Consider the following 11,552-nt stretch of genomic DNA (forward strand, 5'->3'; position numbering starts at 1 on the left):
CTATGCAGCACCTACAGATATTTAGAGGGACAGAAATTAAGCAGAAGGAAGTCATTCCCAGAGTCAGAAAGTGACAACGGGCATGGGGACTCCCGGTACCCTGCCCAGCTTACTCTCTTCTGGCCTGCCAGCTTAGGATCTAGACAAGGCCAGAACTGATAGTGTAATACCTCTGTCTTCTCTATATCAAGGCTTTAGTCTGGCTATTCCTAGCTCAAGCCAACACCATGACCATGTGTGGTGAATGAAGCAGACAGCAGACAGATCTGATTATTCTGAGGAGTATTTCAGGCAGGATTCAGGGGTGCAAAGCAGTGAGCAGAAAGCTGTGTTCCATCTTTAGCGGAATGCCTCACTTTGCTGTACTGTGTTTTGTGACTTGTTTGCTTGAGTCTTTTTTTAACCACACGTTTGGGCTTTTCAGTGTGTGCAGACAGGACAAATATAGTGACTAACAAGCATATACCTGTTATTTAGTTGTTATATAAAGTGCACCAGAGTACACCATGAATTCATATTTTAGGTTTGCTGGAAATTTCTTTTGGAAATTTGTTGTGGGCTGTTGCCACCTTGCAAGGATCCTTTCTCATCCCCCGTGCCCCCGCTGCCTCCTCCCCCAAGCAAATCCTCAGCTTGTTTTTAAATTACTACATAGAAGCCCTGTTAGTCACAGCAGTGACCACAAAAACATTTTGGCTTTGGAATTCTTATTTCATGCAACTTTCTTAGGTAACCTTTCTTAACATAGGATATCATTTGTGCTTGTCATGTGGTGGCAGGATCACCATCCTGGTAGGCGAAAAAGAAATTTGTTGGAGCCTGTTTTAGATAACAGATCTTCTTGCACATCATTCATAGCCATCACTATGAACAACACAGCCCACTACCCTGCATGGGCCCCAGGAACACACATCTGAGGTGACCTTCCTGCCCTCATCAACAGAATGATCCTTGTAGAGCATGCAGCAACTATGCCCTACAGGCCAAAGCAGCATATCCACCTCATCCCTGTAACTAAGAACCTCTGTTAAGTCATATTATCTATTAACACCAAAAAGCTTCATTACCTTTGTATATAATCAGTTTGTTATTCACTACATACATTCCCTACATGCATCTAAGCAGATACTTAGCAGGTCTTTTTCTCAGAAACTGAATGTAGTGCCTTGAAATTAACTGGCAATATATTTGTACTTTGGACTCACCTGCATGCCAAGATTAGCAGTATTTATAACTGGTTACAGTCACAGACACTGTAAATACAACACTCTGCTGCTTTTGTGGGTGCTGTTTAACCTATTCTAAGCATTGTAGTTTAGTCTACTGTTTAAATACAAGTTGGGTTTTCCCAACAGCTGGGACCTGAAGTCAGGTTTCTTTATGGTCATATTTTACTGTAATAGGGTAACTTCAGCCCAGAGATGCAAGAGAAATCAATCCTTCTGAAGACATACACTGAACAAAATCAATATATGCACTCAGAGGGATCTTTAGGTCTGTGCCTGATGTGATCTTACATGCTCCTGTAAATCTGTTTGAAAGCAGACTTCAGGGAGGACAAGTACTAAATCTGAATATCAGTTTGAGCAGAAAAAAAAAAATTGGGGAAAGCGATTTGAATTTTTGCAATTGGTGACACACAAAAGTGCCTGACCTTCTCTTACAGGAAATTCTGGAGTGCTGCTCTGTTCAGTCTGCCAGTTCCCAGCCTATTTAGCATCTATTTCAGAACATGCAAGAACTCTTGAATATGGCTTCACTAGGCTACTCTGCCACAGCAGAAACTTCTTTCATAAGGGCATAATATTTTGGGGAGGGCAGATGGGAGATTGCTAACATATAGGGAATTTCAAGAGGTAGAATAATTTAGAGGGCAGAGGAGTGGATTTATGAATTCCTGCTCTAACTCCATAGCTTGCAATGACCAGGGATCAGTATCTTGGTTTTGTGCATCATCTGCAATATGATTTTTTAAAAGCAATTCTTACCTTGAAAACTTGCAGATGTAACGAAAACGAGGCAAAACCAAAATGAAAACACAGCAGAAATATATCTACCATTATGCACTGCACCTCAGGATGCACATATCCACATTCAGATGTGATATAAGCAAAAATACTGGACAATTTCCAAAGCTTCACAGTTACTTAGAAATGTTGTTTTGAAAGACTAAAAGGCTTCAAGGAAGATCATGTCAAGGAAACAAGGAACTTTCTTGAATTCATAATCCTAATCATAATCAAATCAAAAAATAATCATAATCATAATCAAATAATAAAATCCCATAATTTGGAAATGGCCAGTTTAACAATAGAGTTTAACAATGGGGTTTCTGAGACAACTGTCTGTCTGTCAATGCTGTGCCCTTCCTCAGACAGCTCTGGGGTTAAGCTTTTTGCTTACAGACAGCAGTTACCTGGGTTTGTATTATTTGAGCCTTGAATTCAGGCAGTCTCACTGGGCCCCATTGCCAGCAGTGCCCTCAGTACCCACCAGCCTCCCAAACTGGGGAGTTGGTGAGACCCCACGAGATGGCCTTATGACCCAGACTGATTTTAGTTACTGCAGATAGTGAGGTAATTGCTTGTTTTGGATCCAACTGACCCTCTTTGCTTTCTGTTTACAGTATACAAGGGGTTCCACAGTCTGTTTGTTATGGCCATTTATCTATATGTTTATTAAAAGGTTTTTTAAAAAAATGCAGTGTCAGCATCTCCTCCAACCTTTGACACTGCTCACATCAGAACAGAATCACAAAATGAACTAGGCTGGAAAAGACCTTTGAGATCAGCAAGTCCAACCTATGACCTAATACCTCCTCATCAACTAAACCATGGCACTGAGTGCCATATCCAGTCTTTTTATAAACACATCCAGGCATGGTGACTCCACCGCCTCCCTAGGGAGATGGTTCCATTGCCCAATCACTCTTTCAGTGAAGAAGTTTCTTCTAATGTCTAACCTAAACTTCCCTTGGTGCAGCTTAAGATTGTGTCCTCTCGTCCTGTCAGTTGTTGCCTAGGAGAAGAGCCCGACCCTCATCTGACTACAACCACCTTTCAGGTAGCTGTAGAGTGATAAGGTCACCCCTGAGCCTCCTTTTTTCCAGGCTAAACAACCCTAGCTCCCTCAGTCATTCTTCACAGGACTTGTGTTCCAAATCCCTCACCAGCCTTGTTGCCCTCCTCTGGACATGCTCAAGCATCTCAACGTACTTCCTAAACTGAGGAGCCCAGACCTGGACACAGCACTCAAGCCTTTGCTACCCATGCTGAGTGCATTAGTGTACATGCACTTCGGCTTGGCTGCTGATTTTACCCCCGACTCTGGCTTACTACCCTTGGGTTTGTTTCTGGAGAGCCTGGTTGCATCCCCTTCCCACTTTCAATCTAGTTTAAAGCCCTCTCAATGAGTTGGGCAAATTTGTGGGCTTGAATCTTTTTGCCCTTAAGAGAGATGGAGCCCATCTGGCTCCAGCAGACCAGGTGCCATAAAAGTTGCTCTATGATCAAAGAATCCAAAAGTCTCCTGATGGCACCCGACCTTAAGCCACTTGTTGATAATGCAGGATCTCCTGTTCCTTTCATCATTTGTCCCTGCAACTGAAGGCACTGAGCAGAACATAACCTGTGCTCCTGCCCCATCAACCAACCAACCTACAGAACCCTGAAGCCCCTTTTAATTACCCTGGTGTTCTTCTTTTCAGTCTTGTCATTGCCAGCCTGGAGTATTAGCAGTGCATAGTAATCAGAGGGCTGAACCAGCCCACAGAGTCTCTCAGTAACACCCTGTCCCTGGGCCTCAGGGAGGCAGCAGACCTCCCTGTGGGATGGGTCTGGTCAATATACGGGGCTCTGTGTAACTCTCAGAAGGAAGTAATCTACTACCACTACCCTTTTGTTTTTAATGCTAGAGGTAGTAATCTGTCTGACAGATGAAGTGTAATTGGGAGGCTCTCCAGGCAGATTATTTTCTTCTGTGTCATCTGGCTCTCTGGATCCAGGACCTCATACCTATTCTGGAGTGGCACCTAGGTAGGTGATGGGGGTTGGGAGGAATTTTCATAACCTCCCTGAGAAGGGACCCATTTCCACTCTCCTTCATCCACCAGGTGTCCTCCTCCTGCCTGATGGTGGGAAGCATGGGAGTCCTCTAACTCTTGGTGGGCTTCTCTCAAGGATGGAAGGGTGAAACTCCACCAGTCTATTTCTATTTCACTTTCTCTAATGCTCCTCAGTTTTTCTATGTCCTCCTTAAGCTCGGCCACCAGACAGAGATCATTCACCTGATCGCACCACAGGCAGGAGTCCTTTGCAACGTCCCGTGGTGCTAGTGACAAGCTCAAACATTCCTTGCAGGAAGGGGTCTGGACAGACGTGTCCTTCTTGGGGGGTTCTGTTTGGATTGGTGTACTTTTACTAGCTATAGCTTTTGATTGTGTGGAGACCATTGCTGAAAAAAACCCCAAAACCAACCAACCAACCAACTCCCAACACAAAATAAAAAGCTTACTAGCAGGAGGATGACTGCAACCCTACCCTCGTGAACTGCAGCCCAAGATGCCATGCCATGCCCTCAAAGATGTGCCATGCCCTCAAAGACATGCCATGCCCTCAGATGTGCCGTGCCATACCCTCAAAGATGTGCCACACCCACAACGATATGTCATGCCCTGGGTCACCACGCTTTCTAGAGCCTTCTTTGAATCAAATCTCCAAGGGCTGCAGGAAGCCCCACCCAGCACCTGAATGGCTGGTGAGAGGACCTTATTTTCTGTTTTATTACAGCTTCATCTCTGAGGTTAAACACACCAGAAAGAGGGAGTGATTGGGGTCAGTCAAATGCTCACAGAATTTGCAAGTGAAAACTCCAAATGTACCCTTTAAAGAGAATGCCTTGTCTCACCCATTTGCCTTGAACTTGTCCTGTACACTTTCCATTATCACATCAATCTTTGCATTACTACTGCCTTGGCAAAACACCACCAAGGTTACAGAACAGTGCAAGTTAAAGACTGATAAACCCATACTGCAGAATTTCAGCCTGACCTTTCACACTCAGGATGCAAATCTACTACTACTCGTGAGCCCCGCCTCTCATCCATAAAAATGCTTCTCTGTCTCTGCCTTGGCTTGGTACAGAAATGAAAATTGACTGCTAGCAACATAAAATTTCTTAAAGCCAGAATAAAATGCAATCCCTATGTAGTTCGTGCAGAACATTGGCAGGTAACTGTGTCAGGGAGCTTTTTACTCTTTTTCTAAGGCTTATGTTTTGGAAGCAAAGAGCTTTCTCTCCAGCCAGCCTTGAAAGCACAAGCACTGCCTAGAATTCCTCTCACAGATGTGAAGCTAAAATGGCTTCTGCTATAGCAGGAACTAAGGGAGGAGAGGTACAGATTGTGAAAATGCAAAAACAGCCTGAGGGAGATTCTAAGAATCAGAGTATACTTCACCATGGTGAATGTTTCAAGAACACTGGCAGAAAAGATGAAGGAAGGAGATAAGAAAACACAGTTTGGCAGATAGCTCAGTCCATACACTCCTACACAACATGATCTTTTTGTAGAGCAGGTAACTTTCAGCTCTTGATACCAACCTTAGCAGCTTGTCAGACAGACTGCCAGCTATGTGAAGGCTGATGACAAAGCCACTTATTCTACAAAAACCTACAAAATGGTGTTTCCAAATTTTCTTCAGGTTAGGAAGGTCCTGCATGCAGCAACAGCTGTGTGCTGATAGCCCTTATGCTGAACACACTCAGTATGCCTTTTGTACCAATGTGGTAGACAATGTCCCTCTGCTTTGGACAAGGGCACTTGCAAAGTCATGTTAAAAACATTTTCACGATAGCTTACACTCTCTAACTCTTGATTACATCTATCTGAACCAAAACAAGTAGAATTACAATCTAGGTTTACCAAATGCTAAGGAGAAGTATGAGAGGAAGTGTTCTCCACCACAGGTGCTTTCTAAAAGGCTACAGGACATTAATTAGTTGGTGCTGCTCCTTGCAGACTCCTTCCACCTAGATTGGGAGGACTGGGCTATGGATGAAGAGCAGCAATGGACCAGAACCATGCTTTACAGTAGGGCCCTGCCTGGGATCTAGGCAGAAGTGAGCCATGCTACATTCAACTTTCCCTTATCAACCTCATAAATGAAAGGAAAAAATAAGCACGTCTAGTAACATTGAGCAATTACACAGTAGATGATAAATAAAGATGGTGAAAATAAAGTTTGACCAATCAATACTAATACTTGATAAAGCTGTTACTGATATGTAGCAAGCAGTTAATAACAATTATAAATAATAATGTACTCAAATAAAACCAATGGTCTCTTCAATCCCACCTTCTGCTCCTCCGCTATTCTCACTTTAAGAGCTTATTCCTCAATCACTGACAGAAGAGGACATTAATTTATACCCTGTGCTCCTCTTTACCCTGCTCCATACATGTCCTGAATAATATCAGATTCTGGGACTGTTCTTCATGAATTTTCAGTCCTCCCTACTTCATGTGTCCTCCTGGTTCCAAGAGCGTTCAGCTCAAAAAAAATCAGTTCCTGACAAGTTGGACAGTTTTTGTGGGAAGTGTCCATGGTCCCTTTGAGTTATTACCAGTTCCACACAGAGCCTCACTTCTCCTCCATTCCCTCCAGTCCTCACAGTGGGCCATTATACTACATCCAACTGATCCAAAAATGGGATGAGGGAGAGTCTCTGAAACAGGTTAGAAAAACTCTACTGTGGTGTGGCCCATAGGAGTACAGATTTTTTAAGCATTTTTGTCTCTGCTAAATAATTTCTCAAGTTCCATTTTTAAATTCCCTAAGTGCTGGAGTCTTCCCTGTGAGGACCTCACTAAAACTGAGGTAATGAAGAATATGATCAGTCTTCTGAGAGTGTTCTGAATAGAGGCAGGTCTGATTACATCATTTGTTTTGGGTTGAGTCTCAGGAGCTTTATAAAAAGCAGTCCTAAAGGCAAGGAGAGAGAAAAGGGGAGAAGAGGGCAATAACTCATTAGCAGAAGCTCTGCATATGTGCATTCTGCTATTTGCCACATGTCTACAAGGGAATTTCTTCAGAGTGCAAAGAAACCTGTGAACTACTGAAATATTTTAAGTCTTTCCTTGAGATGTCAGCCAAGAGCTTCAGTATAATCACAGTGGCTACAGTGCTTATTTTCTTCCTAAAGATACAGCTCTCAATGCAAGCGCCGCTGAATGGTAAAGTCTTTCAGCTTTCTATTTTATTGTCTCTTGTACGTTAAGGCAGCCATTTATGCAGAAAAATGGCATCCTTTCATTATTACTATTCAGTCATGCTCAAAGTTGTATATTGTTGCAGTCTGCCATTGTTTGGAATTAGTATCCTTATTTCAATTGCTCAGAATAGGTATTCTGACTTATACAGGGAAGAGGAATTTGTCCTCTGATTTAGTTGGCATTACAGACTTCTTGCATGCTCAGTATGCTTTAATTTGTGATTTTTATTTCTCATAAAATGAAGCGGAGACTGGCCCTTTCAGAGTTAGTGTAAGCATCACACCTTTCCGTCTACCTGTTTATTTTTAAACCAGAGAGAAAAAATCAATCCCTGTAAAGCACCCTACACTAGAGGTCATTCTCTTATATTGGAAACAAGACTAGTTTCAGGAGCTTGGCACTCCTCACTCTCTTTTTAGGAGTCAGTGTTCATCTAGTCAAGCTGATTATAATAAATTTTCATTTTTTTCAAACTAATTATAATCTACTCGGTGTTATTATAGGACATGAGGAGAATTGTTCTAAAGTTTTGTGTTACTCAGCATGTATATTCATGGGACAAAAATCCAGGAAGTTCAAACGTAATCCAGAGCTGTTGGTTCATGGAGAGCTCTGTCAGGAAAAGCATTTTACCAGGTTTTTTGCATGAGCCACAAAAGGCATGGAATTCAAACTTTAAGGTCATCTTCTTATTTTGTGCATATGTCCTCTGAAAAAATGCCTACAGTCTATAGCAGAATCTCCCACCTGAAGGACAGAGGTTCCTAGAACTTGATGCTTTCCAGAACAACAGAATAATAAAGCTTGATGCTTTACAGGTGCTTTCTGTGACCATACAGAAGGTTTGGAATTGAAAGGACTTGTTGAAAAGATACGTTTAATGATACATCCTGAAGGAAATTCTGGAGAGTGCCTGTCTCACACTTAGTTGGAACCTAGCCCCAAGAAATGGCAAGAGCTACAGTATCTGCCTATCTCAGACATCTTTCCAAGTAGATTATCACACCCACAACCATTCACACTTTCCTAGCTCTCAAGTGACACTGGAAATGTATTTTTTCCCGCCTGTTGATCAGTAAAACACAGGTACACTGGCTCTAGGCACCTCCTCTGCCATGCATGGGCATGTAACTGCATCACTCATGAATACTAATTCCAACATGAACAAAGAGCCAGGAGAGTGTTCACAGATATACAGCCATCGAATGTTCACTTTTAGATGTGAATCCTCCAATTTGACACCGTGTGACAGTCTGCCTGACTCTCATTTCATTATCAGGCAGAATAAAAGCAACTGTGGGAATTCTTAAAATCAGAGGGTTTTGGGAAAGCTGCACAAGGCAGGCCTCAGGGACAGCAGAACTGTGGTTAGAGCTGAGCAGTAGCCATAAGATTTGTCAGCAGAAAAGTTATATAAGAAGTGGAAAAGTAAGGACAAATAGAACAATGGTCTGTGTATTAAAGCTTGCCTAGAATAACTCCCTAAGCTACAGGAAAGTATATCTAGTGAGATATTAGGAAGATCTAAGCCTAATAATGGAGCTCTGTGCATTGTGTCTTGAGGCTTACAAGCAGGTATTGTATTCAAAATAAGCGAGCATTGTTTTAACCAAAGGTTATATGCTTATAGTGGTTGGATAGAACTACTGTCAATATGCTTTTGCTTTGTGTGATTGGTCAAAAAAGTTTTAAGTGAGTTGTAACACTGAGTTCTTTGTCTGCTGCTAGGGATGTGAGCTGCTGGCATCTTCCCATTGTCATAATCATGTAATGAGGCTGATGCTGGAAAATAAACAGCTTGAGACGCGTTCCTCAGCAGTCCCATCCCATTTGTGATTTGTAAATAGACCCTTAGCCAGCAATAAAAACCTTGCTCAGGGTCTGAGGTTGGCAGCTCTCTGTGTTCATTCACACAAAATCAAGAAGTTTCTGCCATCTGGTCACTGATTCATCTCCTGATCCAAGATTAAATGACCATAAATGTGCATCAGCCCTACCTACAGCAGCTCTGTGGCTGTGGTCACCACAAAGTCATAAAGGTAGCAAACTGCAGATCATCAAAATGCTCACAGGTTAAGGAATACTTCACTTGGCAAAAAACTTGAAACTTTCACTTACTTTTGTGTCAAGTGGTATAACTGACCAAAATATTGTAAATGCTTAAAAGTGATTGTTTTAAGGATGCTGTAGATTATAAAAATCATCATTTTGACATCTCATACAAATTTTAATGGTCAATAAGAGCATGAACACAGTAGCTATTGCTTTTCTCCAGTATTTCTTCAAACCCTGCTCAAATGAGGATATTTCTAAAACCTAATGCCAGTAGTTTCTATCTGTAGGCAAGTTTTGTCTGCAGAATGACCAAAGGACACAAGCAACCCCCAAAAAGCCCAGTAAGAGATAATCTCCCGTAGAGAGAAGGCAAGAGGAGAATGAGGTTTCTCATCCTGAAATCTTAAATGTGAATTCTTCTATGAGAGGAACCTGAGGACTTGAGTCAGGATGAATACAGAGACCTTGTTTTAAAAATACCAGTGTAAAAGAACGAGGCACACTGGTTCTAACAAACTGAAAGCAGAGTTTCATGTTCCCACCACATATCAATACAAAAGAGCTAAATACAATTGGATTTCAGAACACAACAAATTAATCCCAACCATTTCACACAACATTCTTAGGGAAGAGCTGCATCTGTGACCACACTTCAGAGCACAAGTAATGCTGCCAAGAACCATGTATTGAGCAGACAAGTGCACGTAGTGATAAATATTTCCCGGTATGCATACAGACCCACTCACAGGCTCACTAAGTGTTTGCAAGATTTGTATTTCAGGACTGTTTTCTAAGCAGAAATAAAATTAAATTTGCAGAGAGTAAAGAACAGCATTAGTCTGATAACCCAAACTGTTCAGGTCTGTCAAGATAAGCACCTCTAATTATGCAGCAAGCTGAGCGATTTTTAAGTAGGTTTCAGGACCAGGAAAAAAAAATATTAAAAAGAGCATTTCATAAGTCAAGACATTTCCAAAAACATGCAGAGATACTGTCCCAAGCTCAGTTCCTTAAGCAGTGGATGAGTATTGCTCATTTTAATACTCACTCACCCTCCCTGGGATTCTCTGAGTTATATGGGTTCATGTGTCATACTCCCTTTTTTCAAAGTCCATCTATTCATTTCTGTCCATCACTTCTCAGCATAGCACTGATGTTTTTCAAACTCCTCAACAAGGCATAGGGGTGCTCATTGTAGTTACACTCTACTTATATTCCTTAGCTTCCTAACTAGAGAAAAATCCCAGGAGTGTACCTACAGAAAATCTGTGGATATTCCAATTAAAAAAAAGTGCCAAAAGCAGTCTTGCCCCAAGACTTAAGTGATCACAAGAAATTCACCCCTACAGGCAGGATCACAGGGATAATTATAGTTACATTTTGAGAGAGAAAGCTTTATAAAATATCAGAAAGTTTGAAAGTATCTATGCTTTTCTATGTTTTGCTCAACAGCTGGGACTAGAAAGATAGACAGAAGTATTGCAACATTCAATACATAGGTTTAAATAGCAATTTGGTTTTTTACAGAGTAAAATCAATTTCAAATACTCACAGTAATATTTCCTTTTCTTTAAACAGGGTCAAAATGGTCTTATATTGGTAAGTACTAATTTATACATACAAAGTTATGGCTTTCTTCCGTGCTTTAAAGACAATCAGCCAAATGTATTCTGGTGAGTACTTACTGGGATCACAGTCCTTACCCAGGTTTGAATTTGGTCAATTTTCTTGAAATCTGTTATTCATCCACCACGTTTCATATGTGACTGAGAATCAGTTACTGAATTCTAAATTTCCTTGTGGAATGACAGGAATTTCAGCAGACTAAAGCTGGCCCTACAACTGCAGAGGGTCCCCGAAGCCCTCTGTTTCCTCAGCTGTCACAGGCCAGCAGCACATTCCAGCCTAGTTCTGCAAAGAGCATTCTCTCCCTACCCACATCAGAGTTCAGTAAGTCACCTGTATTCTGTTACTGGAGGCTCAGGTCCCTGAAGATCCCAGCAATGACAAAGCAGAATAAATCACCTTTAGGAAAGCAGTGCTAATTTGTAACTAATCCTTTTAATCATCTACTAACTCAGAAGGATCTGGTGGCTGTTCAGGAAAAGAATTATCTAGCGTTTTTCTTTTAATTGATCAAATCCTCCACCCAGGTATTTCCTCATTCAGAGTAGCATTTTACATGCCAAATACGCATACAGAAGTAGGCAGTATGGAGAATCTCAGA

The sequence above is a fragment of the Anomalospiza imberbis genome, chromosome 13 (assembly GCF_031753505.1).
Source record: "Anomalospiza imberbis isolate Cuckoo-Finch-1a 21T00152 chromosome 13, ASM3175350v1, whole genome shotgun sequence".
Lineage (NCBI taxonomy): Eukaryota > Metazoa > Chordata > Aves > Passeriformes > Viduidae > Anomalospiza > Anomalospiza imberbis.